The following is a 14,063-nucleotide window of genomic DNA, read 5'->3' on the forward strand; positions in this document are numbered from 1 at the left end:
TGTCACCCGAACGATACGATACGATAAACTGGATACTCGGGATGGCGACGGTGATCTGTATCGACTTGTCAAAAGCCGATATAAACGCACACAAGATACTGAGCAATTCTGTTGCATTAATGACAAGAACGGTACTTTGCTTACCGACCGACGAGCCATAACGGATTGATGGCAAGAATATTTCGAATAGATTTCAACGGAAGAATTTATGCAACCCCCACTTCCGCAGTCATTGCCGACATTTGGAGCAATTCCACCTGTCAGCACCACTGAAGTCGAGGAAACAATAAAACGAATGAAATTGGGGAAAGCAACAGGATCTAATGACATCGCACCTGAGCTCGGGAAAGCGAAGAGCTGGGACGCAACACTGTAGCTCAGTGAATTCTTCATTGGGTTATTGTCCCATACCATGAACATTTTCTTGACAACCCCGGAATCGTTCAAATAACCATGAATCAAGCTGGGTTGTCAAGGACTGCAGAAATACTGACGCAATACATGCCGCGCGGTTACCCATGAAGAAACACCGTGAGAGACATCGCCCTTTTTATATTGCATTTATGGATCTGGACAAGGCGTTTGACCGTGTGCCACATAAAATGATTTGGTATGCTTTACGGCAAATGGCTTTACCATGATCCGAAAAATAAAGTTCAAAATGTGGCGGAAGCATCAAAACCATTTCATGTCTCTGTCGGTATTTATAAACGAAGCGCCCGTACGCTACTCTTGTTTGTTCTTATTATGGACACGGCCACATGGGACATCCAAAGTCCCGCGTCATATATATTGCTTTACGTAGATGACGTTTTCTTGGCGTCTCATAGTAAAAATATCCAAAAAGGGAATGGTCGCCTAATGTAACATAGTTGGGAATTAACGTATTAACGAAATCTAAAATTTATCGCAACGTCATCCGCCCTGTCGCCCCCTATGGTTATGAGTATTGTCCAACTTTAAAACACAATGAACGACGTCTTGTGGTGAGGGAGACGAAGATGTTGCGTTTGACTAGTGGTGTGACACGTCTTGATCACCATCCCCATCAGAGAGGGGTCCTCGATGGTATGGTCATGTAATTCGCACTGACGAGAATTCACTTTGCAAATTTGGTCTGAACATTGAAGGTCAACCGAAACAACGATGGCTTGATGCGCTGAATGGTGATTCGAAGGCCTCGCGACTGCGAGTAACTAGTGGCGTGACACGTCTTGATCACCATCCCCATCAGAGAAGAGTCCTCGATGGTATGGTCATGTAATTCGCACTAACGAGAATTCACTTTGCAATATCGGTCTGAACATTGAAGGACAAGCGAAACAACGGTGGCTTGATGCGCTGAATGGCGATTCGAAGGCCTCGCGACTGCATTCAGAGCAGGCTTTTGATAAAATAAAATGGCGCAACCAATCACGACGGGCCGACTCCCCTTGTGAACGGTACAAAGATTAAAACAAAAGAAGAAGTGCCAGTGGACAGAGGGTAGAGAAAAAGAAGAAGAAGTCGCAGTAGAAGACCAGACGATTTTGATGGGCAACACAATCATTTAAGAAATATGCTGCAGCTTCTGAAATTTCCCACCTTTCTATAAACAAATATTGATTGATAGCTTGACAATTTCCTAGGATATGTATTTTTTATATTCCACCTATGCTTCCACCAAAGGATTTTCGTCCCATTACGAATCTGTGTGGAGAGTGTAAACGCCCCCCTTAATATGAGTCACATTGTATGGAAGAATATGTAGTTTGCGAATGCTGCAGGATGTACATAGATTTTCTGCTATAGATGAGTAGTTGACTTTTGAATGTTGATATAGAATAAGCTTTAGTATCATCCGACTACAGGATGGCTTTTAAAATCTGTTCATAGACTAAAGACGGTTGATATGTTACGATCGATTCACATTAAAAAAAAAGGATGGCCTTGTAAACTTTGGCACTAGAAAAACATCTTATGCTATTTGTTTAAAATAAGTTAAGCCAACGAGAGAGAATTAAAATACTTCCTCGCTTTTATCATATCTCCCATAACACATCAAAGTATATACATTGCCTTATTTAAGATTGTTTGGGAGAAAGAACATAGCACAATTGAAAGAAGATAACATTCTTACCCCAAAGCGTTCGCCTCAATCCCAGTCCTACTCGTCAGCTTGGTGTAGAGGAATACGTAACATGTATCTAAGCAAATGCACATCATTGCACATCAACTAACTGATCGCTAGAATGGAGCCAACTATTTTCGCCGCCATTATTAACATAAACCATAAAATTTGTCTAATCTTAATTGATTTGACGTATTTCAGTATATATAAATTTAAAGATTTCTGCATAACTCAGCAATAACTCCAGCCAAACCGTCTTGAGACTGGAACGAAATCACCAAGCCGCCTACACATTTTTCGCTACTAGCTTCCGAAAAAAGATCTAAGGCGGCAAGAAAGTATGGTATGGAAAGCTTTTAAGACGCTCAACATTTATTCCCATTGTTATATACCAAGTCTACATGCTTCTACTCCACCGCGGAATCTTTGATGTTAGCCGATAGGTACGCTTAGAGTTATGCGATATGATCATAAAGAAACGACACTGACATGATAAAATATGGTTAGATACAAGAGGCTGAGTAGAGCCTTTCCATTTGGCCTGGAGCGAGCTGATGTCGTTCATTTTTTTAGGAAATGCACTTACGCGATTGTCCGATATTTTTTTGCGAAATAGAGAGAGATTCATGCGGGGACGGTCGCCAAACAGGTAAACTTTCAAACGACCTAAAAGCTACACATCCGAAGGAATCGGGTGACATGAAAACAGTGGGTCCTCTGCCATTCGTATATTCAACAAAGTCATAGCATCTGCCAATACGATCCCGCCCCGATGAAAACCGCGCAACTGTGTTCCGCTTTGAATGCACATTACATTCTCGCGAACATCCTTCTGAAAAATTCGCAACGACCTAAGGCTGCAACCTTCTTATGACCTTGTGTTTTGCGGTAACTTTTGATTGACGAAGATGATTTTTGTTGTCGCTCCTTTGTTATTTTTCCTTTTGTTGCTGCAGCCGATCGGCCGATATTGTCAACCATCAGCGCTGTTGCTTTCTTGAAGATAGCGACAGACTCTTGTTGAGTGAAGGAACCCAATGGGAGGAAAAGGTTGTTTGGTGGCTGCATACCTGATTGCATTGGGTTAGAAGTTTGAAATGCGGAGATGATCACCATGATCTTCACCATCCACTTCGTCCTCAAGCATTCTGTGCCCTGCTCGACTAATGGGCTCGGCTGACCGCAATATATGCATGATGTGATTGTTCATACTTGACGGTTAGAAAACCGCAAAATCTTCAGCTAATGAATGCACTTTTACCAATTGAAGACACTTTTCAGAGATGACGTCGGTGTGGCTGCTCGATTGTCTGCCTGCACATAACCTTCGGCGACAATCCCTCAAGGGCGTTTTGGTTTTTTGAAAGAATCGCAATTGTTGTTGTGGATGATGGACACAACAGATTGCCTTGTCATTCAATCTTGCGTTGACGACTAATATTGTTAATGTTGTTTTTGTTCTGATAGTGTGACGGTGCAGGAAACCTCAGTCATTTGAGGAGATAGACCGCAAATCTTAATTCAAAAACGAGATGAGACAATATTAGATTTGTTTTTGTTCCTCTTTTGAAGCCTTTGGAATGTCATCGCCAAGTAGATGTTAAAAGTGATTTGAGGTTGTTGAATGAAAATTAATTGCATGGTAAGAATCTAATTAGAAGAATAATAATCTGAATTTTCGGTCTATTTTATTGCAGATTAATATGTATGCAGGAGCAGAACGAAACACCCTATAGAGATGTATAACCCCTTTCGGGAAAAAAGATATGCTCCTGCGAATGCACAGACAAATCCGTTTTTGTTCATTTTGAAAAATACCTGACTCTATTTATTGACATTGCAGCAAGTAAGCTGTCCAACTTGGAAATAAGGAGGCTGTCCTGTATATTGGAAAGTTACTTCCTGCATTTGGTCTCTAGCTTGGGATGTCACAATAAACTGTCAACTATCAATGTAAGGATTGGTTGATTTAAATCATTTAAGTCATGATTTAAATCAATGATTTATATCGGTAATAATTAATAACTAATATATTATATTCGCCCTTCGTCCGGAAAAGATTGAACGAGATCTCTTGGACTGCGCCCTTGACCACTTGTGCATCATCAGGCCTAGAGCTGCTGTGGAGCAGTACGGCTTAACCTAGCTGCTCCGTATCTTTACAGCTGAACTGCTTTCTTTACGCGGTGCAGCTGGACAATTTATGGCTTCTTGCTGACCACACTTTTACATTCATTATCTTCCAATGGAATATATATCTTTGAGTGGAGGTCCTAAGACTTTCGGCGTTGGCGTTTCTCCTGCATTCACCCATTCTTTTCTTTGCTCATACCACAATTCGGTACAAAACACATTGCCACATCAATGGCGGGCAAGATGTTGAGAGGCGATTTGAAAGCGTCTTTCTTCCCTTTCTTCGTTGAGCTCATGAAGTCATCCATGTTGTCAATTTTTCGGCAAATCTCATCGAATGAAAATACATGACTGCAGTTAATTTTTTTCGGGACATTCACGACGTCCTTTAGCGACCGTCCGTCTACTTTGAAACGATTTTCATCGAAATTTGAAAATGAACACCAATTTTACCACCTTTCATTATACAGCTTGTTTCGAAGATTAAATTAGACCAGACCAAATGCAGAAATAACCTTTTCCGCATGACTTTCAGTAACTGTATAAGATCATGTGCACGATGTAGTATTTACTCAACGAGCAATCATTACCGGCAGAGGAATCTCGGAGGTAGAAAGGTATTTCTTTGCTATCTGTCAGAAAACATTGTTGGATTCCGTGTTTTTTTGCCCTGTGAGACCGACATTCAACCTAGCGCGTCCAGGGCGGAATGAAGAAGAGAAATCAGCAAGAGTGGTTCCGACGCTAATTTTTCTAAAAAATCTTCATACGGCATTTTACAGAGAGAAGATTGAGAAGAACTCCGTGTCCAAACTTACTAAGGACGAGAGAGAAATATTGTGCTTTCATTAGATGAGGTCAAGAAAATTTCCTGGAAAACCCGCAACGGCCTAATTCGCAGAGACCAGCCAAAGTTAAAACTCAATCGCCCACAGGTGTAGAAATAACTTGGCTTCAGAATACTTTAAACTCACTTGATCCACTGATGAAGGTAGAAAGTTGCTATCGAAATGTACATTTGGAACAATAAATCGCTCACAGACTTAAAAGGAATAATTTGGACTTTTCTATAAAACATCCTGTAAATATTTTTATTTTTTCCCCGCATACGATCGTTTCAGAGACCACGTGCCTCCTTCCTCAGTGCTAGTACCTAATCGATTAGGTATCATCTTCAGAATCTTGACTTCTGAATCCCCTACGAAATTTTGCCGTAGCGCTACAAACTCATAGTTTGTGTCGTGATGACACTACCAATATATTTCTATTCTCGACAGCATAAAATATACAGGGTACAGTATTTCCTTTGTCGCATATCGAAATAGATTGGAGCTCTCGCTTCCAACAGTAGTAGATAGTTTTTGTGGACTATGACTTCAGTGAGAGGAAAGGACCTTTAAATCACATTACTGTTAAAAGCAAATCCTCACCTAAAAATAACTATCCGGAATGATAACTTCCCTAGAACTCACCACCACAACTATGCCATTTAAATGTGTTTGGGGAAACCACCGCAACCCTATCCGTAACAATTTAAAAGAAATTAATTTTCCAGTCAATATATTCAGCCAAACGGACTGTTGAAAATTCCATTCCCAAACTCATTCCATGGAAATTCCACGCTATCATGGAATCTAAGGATCATTCATAAATATATGGTCAATTGTTTGAGAAGCATCTCTGGTAGTTATACTCACAAATCTATACGTAAAACACCAGTGATACTAAATGTAATATCTAAACAAGTCGGGAAACCGGCAGCTCGGCGCTTCAGGTATGGAAGGTTTTGTTTGCTTCTTCTGTGAGTATATTTGAGTGCAAAACTATCCCATTTGTACGTAGCCCGTTATATATATGCAATTGGCATGTCACACTACTCGCTTTAGCGTGATATTGATATTTAGTTGCAGTAAATTTACACGGCAAAGTCAAATTTGAGCAACTGTAACTTTGTTAATAATGGTATGATTTTGACCAAACTTGAGCACAACATCCTTCACATTATATTCTATACTAACTAACTTTCATAACTCTGGGATAAACTTAAGGGCGGTTTTTACTCAATTTCCCCAAAAATATGGTAATATACAATTATTAACTTGAGTTGAGCAGATGTCGATATGAAGAGTTTTTTTGAAGCCTGGACACCATGTAGAGGCAGCTTCATGATTTTTTTTCAGATTTTTCCGTTGGGTAGTATCTGAGAATGGGTCCATTAAAGAAATTATCACTTTCCACCCCTCCCACTCCCCGCCTTTCTAACAAATCTCGAAACTAAGAGCGGCTTCGAAAAGTACTAACTGGGACCTTTGATACTCAACATGACTATATTCGGTGAAGAAAAATGTATACCCCCCTTTTGCATGTATGGGGACCCCCTAAATCTCAACGTAGAAGGATATCACTTTTTTGCAAACAAAACCTTAAAAAATGCAAGAATAAGAATGAGAACATTTCTTTCTGGCGATGAGTTCCAACCCGGATTTAATTATCAGAGATTTCCGGACTGAAATGATATGGAAAGCACCTAGATACATGTACAATGATACACTCAAGAGACTTCCAATTTCTAAGTCGATCAAACTGAAGCGCCAAAGAGAAAGGCGCACAAAAGAGGTATAGACGCCATCACTTTGAATGGGTTGCGTCCAAACTACCACTCAATTGGAACTCATCAAAAACTTTAGAATTTCCTGAAACAATTCACTACTAACGTGCACACATTCTAGACTATTATCCGGCTCTTAACGCCTCAATAACCTACCTCTTTTCAGAGCTCCGGGAATTCAAATGTAATCCGTGTTCGTAAATCGATAAATAGCTGTAATTTTCAACACTAAACCGAAGTAAAATCCAACAGAACGATTCGATTCAAATTCAAATCCGAGAGAAAAGCACACTTTTAATGTTATTCCATTCAAATATTATGAATAGGTATTGTGAAAAAATAATCCGATCATCAAGAAATAGTATGCAAATGCGGATGGAAAGAAATTGAATTCCTTCTACGCGTCTTCCTCCTCCTGCTTCCTCTTGCGAAAGCTCCACCGTCCAGCGTCGAAATTTTAATTAAGGTGTCCGTGTCGCTGGTACTTCTATAAGCTCTCCATCACCGATTCATCTCAGCAGCACAATCATAACCTAAGTTTCAGCACCGCAGTGTCGCCTGGTTGACCTCTGCTGAGCCTAGCTAGTCTTCGGCTAGAATCAATGGCAGTGAGTGGGTCCGGCGAGAGGCAATGGCTCCAGTAATGAGCCTACGGCGAATTCAGCTCCAAATTCGATGAATACTACTATACAAAAGCATCCGAAGAATGAGCGCAAAAAACGTGTGGAAACGGTGGCGTCGCCGCGGCAGTGTAGTGCGGGAAGGTTTGTATTTGGCTCGGTCCGCGTTAAGCCAGGCTTCACTGAGCCGCTACCGCACCAACGCTAGGCTAGAGCTCGTCGAGCTTATGTGTATGCGCGCGCACAATTCGAAAAATATTCGCCCCAGGGGCTCACCACAAATTACAAAACAAATTTCCAAGCATAGGACAGATCACCTTATAAATGATTATGAACTGAACCAAACCAACTGAATCCCAACTCGGAGAATTTTCACAGCATCCAAATATGAGCATGGATCCACGAGAGAAGCACTCAGCGCCAAGCCACCAACGAAAGTATAATAATAATGAGTACCACGCCGAGCAATGCCGCACTATTTGCACTAAATTCCATTCGTTTTCGCGCGATTATTTTTAATAAAATATTTTAGTAATTTTTCAGAGCCGGTTTTACACTCTGAATTGGCACAAGCGGATTTCAGATACGCACGCGGAATGCTTGCTTTCCACTAGCTCCATTGGCTTGGTCAATGGCATATCACTCGAGCATGCATCCCGCTGAAACTACACCTCGAGGAGGCACTGGCAGGACGCAAATCGCGGACTGAAAAGGGACAACGTTGAGCGCAAATCGGACATAAGTCCAAAGGAGTCACAGTAATCTGAGGTCAATGCGACCACGCGACTTACACCATTCAGAACTCGGAGCCGCAACACTTCGTGCCCGTGTCCCACAGCACCGAAAGCCAGACTGCTCAACAAATCTATGTTGAACTCGGAGCAGCCTCAGCAAACGCGCAACAGACTCAGACCCGGGCTCACTAGCAATCAACCTAGGTTGAGGCTCCGAGCAACGGCAATACCAAGCAGCACCAACAGCGGAACAACAACAACAATTGCATTAACCACGCTTGGTTGTCGCTCGCGATACACTATGCCATAGCGTGCCATGAGCCCGAGTCAAACTTGCCAGTCGAAGAAGACAGGCCACAAGAATAGGAAAGGCATCTTAAGACCTGAAGGCATGCATATGGCCTGCCTTAGCGGCTGCTTCCCAACAAGAAATCTTCGGATTACATCGAGTAAATGTAAATTTTCTGGGAGAAAAGATGGATCCGAGAATAATTGAATTTCAATTTTCCGAAGCCAGAATTATGGAATACGTCGATACCTACATAAAGCATTCGAGATTGCATGGTCAAAAGCGAAAACATAAAAATATTTTTAAAAGTTCGAGTTAGAATTGGCGCCCAACGTGGGTATTTACCTTCAGAACAGAGAAACCATTCTTTACATAAAAATACCATTTATGAATGAAATGCAAAGATACATCAAAGTAGAGGAAATCGCATATTGAATTGCGAATTACGTGTTTACCCGAAGTTCTGAATATCAAGGATCTCATTGATAAATCACAACCACCGAAGTGCTTAACAGGAGAGACACCATACTGCATTCGCCAATCCCTGTACTTCGAGAATGCAAAAATGAAAGCGACTGTTTTACTGCAAGTTCCTGTCGAAAAGCTCTGCATTACCCACCTCTTCTTCCTCTATGATGCTGCAATCCAATGTCGGTCGATTTTTGGACCCCCTTGGAAAGCCAGAAACATGTAACTTGCGTTGTCCACTGAGTCTTCCCATCTGTTCAGCAGTTTTCCAGGTGGCCGTTTACCTTCCCCCTTTGAGTAAGCGCCTGGTCTTCGCGCCACATGACCTGCCCACTGGAGTTTTCGAATCTTAATATGGATGGTGGCTTCTGGTTCATCGTATATATATACGTAGGTGCAATTCACTATTGTATCTCATTCGCTATTCGCTATCCACCTTCACTAGGCGTAAAGTTCTCCTGAGCACTGATAGTTTTTTGCTCAGTGACACAGGACAAGCCAACTCAAAGTATTACATTTTGTGAATTTTTGTTTTCCTGTGTATACTTTTTTTAGAATTGATAGCACGTAGTGATATGCTTTGTTGGGAGGCAGGATTCGCCTGTTCATTTCGCCTATTTCGTTGTCATCCTTTATGAGAGTTGTGCTTACCTACAAAAAATTCTCGAGTTGTTCGAGGTTGTAATCGCTTAGCGTTTTAGTGGTTTGCGTCATGATTGTGGTCTTCTCTCTTCTTTCGCTCCTTCGTCAAGCTTCACCAGCGTTTTCTCCGCGCTCTTTTTCGATTGTGCCAAGACATTTACATCATAGGCCAGGAGGCAGGATGCATTAAGATACACTGATATCTTTTGGGGTATATACTCCAGGGCGATGTTAAGCAATGATGGGACCTGCACATCGCCTTATTTCAATTTGGAATCTGTGCCGACACATTTTATTAATTGGTTTTGTATCTTCGTTTAAGCAGCCAAAGAGTAGTATAGGTCCCAGGGCGAAAGCGTGGCTTAGCACCTACGATGGAGTGGAAAACCTGGGAAATGCCTACTGAATCGAAATCAGTAGGCTAGAGCTGGAGATGGCTAACTTCTATAAAGCGGGCAGCCCCAAGCATAATATAAAAAAAAACCATGCTTGGAGATTGCAGTGGCAGTTCGTGCGGAAAGAGAGCTTCAAACAAGCATAGATTTCTCTAGGTGAACGTGTTAATTGAATGTCGCCACATCTCAGCCTTCATGAATGCCAGAACATATGGGGAAGCCAATATGGACCGGGATCACTTTGTAGTTGGCATGGTGCTGCGGTTTCGAACAACAACCCCTCTAGCCATCAGGTAAGAGTATTCACTGAAACATTCCATAACAAAGTCCTCCGTTACATCTATAACGAGGAAATGAATGCCGCAAATACCGCTGTCAACAGAGGTCCTGGAAACGAAGCATCGGCTAGTGATCTCCACAACCACCTGAGAGACGTTATCATTGATACGGTCACAAAAATCTTCATTCCAGTCGTCACAAAAAGGCTGAACATCTGATTCCATGATGAACTTAAGTTAGCAACGGAATGGAAAATGCTGCATACCGGGTAATGTTGCACTCTCAAAGAACGCGAGCATGCGCAGAGACCTATCACATACTCCGTCGATCGGAGAAGTTAATTCCTAGACAGGAAAAGGTATCCTGGCCAACAGATCTGTGAACATGAGAAATAGGGCAGCATGGCTTAATGCTGCTAACTTGTTGCTAAGACTTCCATGTATACTTCGGTATCCTGCCAAGGCAAAGAGAGAAATTTAATTTAGACCGTATGGGCATATTGGAGAGATGGATTGAGTATTGATTTGGACGAGCTGGTCAACGGACAGAAAATCGGAGTTGCAGGTTCAGTCAAATGAACACGACGAACAAATGCTGTCATCAAGAATGGAAGAAATGGTCCGTGCAATTCATCGGCTTAAAACTCAAAAGTCGCTAGCAGCCGATGGAATTACAGTAAGTTAAATATGGAGGCGACTAACTACACTAAGCGGTTCATCGACTTATACAGAAGACGGGAGACAGTGAATTAATACCTGATGACTGGCAACCAGGCACTACCAATCCCATATATAAAAATGAAGATATCATACATTCAGCAAATATACAGGTATCACGTTGTTGAGTACCATATGTAAGATATTCGCCTCCATATCCATACGCCCAGGACTTCATCGACCCATACCAAAGAGACTTCAAAAACCGATCAAAACTATTAGAATATGGCTCTAAGTTGCACCAGTTTTTACGTTGACTTCAAGGCCATAACGTGATAGCTTATTCAAGGTAAAACTGTACATGCTCTGGGCGAATGCGGTAACCTGACTAAATTATTAAAAAAGATTAGGTTGACTCTGTCCAATATATGAGCAAGATCAATCTCGAGACATATCACTATCACCAATGGTCTAAGACAAGGAGATGTTCTCTCGTGCATCCTGTAGGTTTGGCTTTAGAAAAAGTGATCCGCGACGTTGATGTAAATGCCGCTATCTTCTATAAGTCTATCCAAGTGCTGGGCTATTCTGACGGCGCTGCCAACAGAACCGACATGTACAAAACGGAGCGTGAGCCCAGGTGACACTCTCTAAAAACACGCCATCGGAAGAAATAGTAGGAAATATGTATATTACGGGAACGATCAGTAACAAATTTTCAAAAGATCGTCCTCAAGAAACCAGATTAAGCAGAGAGAGCGGCGAAAACTGGACGTGACCATTATCTTATAAGGAGGAAATACCAATGCCACCATCCTTCAAAAATTAAGACAGAGCAGAAACTCGTCAATTTTAAGAAAGAATATCAGTCGCGGTTAGATATTTCAGAAACGTGGTCTTATGTTGCATATTAAGAAGTCCACGAATATATCCACGGTTGTGGAAATAGACAAGATACGTATGGATGTCGGAAATGCTTACAATACGAGGCCTAAGATAAATAAGAGCAGAGTATCTAACTTATTTGTAGAGTTGTAGGGTACCTTAGTGAACATTAGTTAAAAATAAAGAAATGAATGATCAGTTAGAAAGCAAAAACAAAGTCACTTTTATTGATAAATTGATGGATAAAGTTAACAAGAAACTGTAAATGATGCGGGCCCAAGTAGATCAACTTGCAACAATTGTAACGCGGTTTACCAAATTTGATTGAGGTAAAGTATAACGTTATATCCATAGTGACCACCAATTTATACGCAGACTAAAAAAGTCAGCTGGCAGCAAGAGTATTTGCAGAATACTGATTGGGTGGTCCGATTGGATAGTGAATAACGGAAATGCAGCCCTTTATTTCTTGTAAGGTTATGGATGACTCAGAGAGCGAAGTGTTCAAGAATTACCTTTCGAACAACTTTCTGGGGCAGAACAGACGATGGCTTAGTTCTGTGTCCTATAGAATGCGATATATAACGTTAGTTTCAAGCTTCCTGCTCTAGAAAGAACCACGAACACCACACTACAACTTTGCTATAAAATATCTCAAAAAGTTTTAGAATTCAAAATTCTATGGAACTATTGCTGAACATCAGTGGGACGAAACAGTGGGATATTACTCATAGCTGGTGTGGGGGGATCCGTACTGCTGTATGTGCCAGAATCATGTAACTTGAAGGGAATCCCCATTCAAATTCTCCTCAAATTAGTACTTTACCATTTTTCAAAATTTGCTGGAAACATCTCCTAATATTTTGTAGACATGTATGACCCAAAAGCATCTTTATCTAGAGTGTAATACTGGGAAGTTCGGTGGAAATCCTACTATGATTTACAAAGTTAAAAATTATAATAGTCAAAGTTATTTCTTTTCTTTATTGCACCCTAACACCCTAATTGATACCTGAACCTCATTGTTTCCGATTTCTGAATTGTTTTCCTCTCATTCACTTCCATGAATTCTATTATACATAATAATAACGAATGTATGTTGAAAATAGGGCGGAAGGTTTGAAACTTTCAAAGGATAACCCAGGATAATACTGAAGTCCAGTATTGGATAATAGCTGTTAAGCTACATATTAGTTATTACAAAGAGTTTGTGCACTGAGCATAGAGAAAATATTGAGCTGTCACAAAGAAAGGTCATAGTTCAATTCATACTGGTGACATTGATAATGTTGCATCGTGGATAGTGTATCGTTACGTTATTGCTACTTCAGTTACAGTTGTCTACAAAGTTCAAACTTTTATGTTGCCGTTAGTACACATATGTTCGGACCAACCTCTCTTTAATTTTTCTGTTCCTGAATTTAAGGAATACCATCTTTATCAATCGCTTTCACAAATTTTTTTATGAGTCTGAGTTCTATAAACAACGGGGGAGGGTGCACCACAGCTTCATTTCTAACAGTTTTATGTCCTGGATTCAGTGATCAGGTTTGGGCCATGCTTCGTTTGTGTAACTTTTTCTGCCTTTATTGTCCACTTACTATTAAAGTCAAATAAAGCAGCAAAATTTTGTGTGGCGAAACTGTAATCCAAGCAGAGTAACGACTTTAAAGTCTCCACAAACTTGCCAAGTATGTTCACTGTGTTTGTATTAGAACAGTGAGATGGTACCTACATACCTAGCTATGTTGTGAAGTAGACGGTCTACATGTTAGATCGCCCAATCCAACTAGAGCCTCCAAGTTATATACAACGTTTACGTAGAACCCATCCAGTTAAATGATGATGCACTTGAAAACCATATTCTAAATGAAACTTTTCTATTAAACAAGCGTTACTAAATTTAATGACAGTTACCTAGTCGCGGAAATTACTTTATAAAGAGATTTGAAGTTTATGCTATTTTCCAGGCGGCTCATCATATTTTTTTCTGATACCCCTGGGACATAGCTAATTCCAAAATATAATAATAATAATCGTTGGCGCAACAATCCATATTGGATCAGCGCCTTAAAGTGTGTTAGAGCACATTTAAGACCGTAACGGTACACTACAGGATAACCGTACCCTGTAGGAGGCAATGCGGTCAGTATTGCGCTCTCCGGAGATTATTACCCTGATTTGATTCAGGTACTCATTCATAGCTGAGTCGCCTGGTATCCGACATCACGATACGAACCCCCC

The 14,063-nt window shown here is 41.0% G+C and overlaps 1 protein-coding gene across 3 annotated transcripts in view; it reads right to left on the reverse strand.

The window, feature by feature from the left end:
* Positions 1–14,063, reverse strand: part of LOC119650478 (protein expanded) — a 161,490-nt gene that overhangs the window by 49,347 nt on the left and 98,080 nt on the right. The window contains exon 1 of one of the 3 annotated variants that reach the window (XM_038053361.1): positions 7,008–8,344. The exons of the other annotated variants lie outside the window; for them this stretch is intronic. The gene's annotated coding sequence lies outside the window, so the exon portion shown is untranslated. Of the gene's footprint in view, positions 1–7,007; positions 8,345–14,063 lie in introns of those variants that run through there. 3 annotated transcript variants of the gene reach the window in all.

The sequence above is a fragment of the Hermetia illucens genome, chromosome 1 (assembly GCF_905115235.1).
Source record: "Hermetia illucens chromosome 1, iHerIll2.2.curated.20191125, whole genome shotgun sequence".
NCBI classification, from domain to species: Eukaryota; Metazoa; Arthropoda; class Insecta; order Diptera; family Stratiomyidae; genus Hermetia; species Hermetia illucens.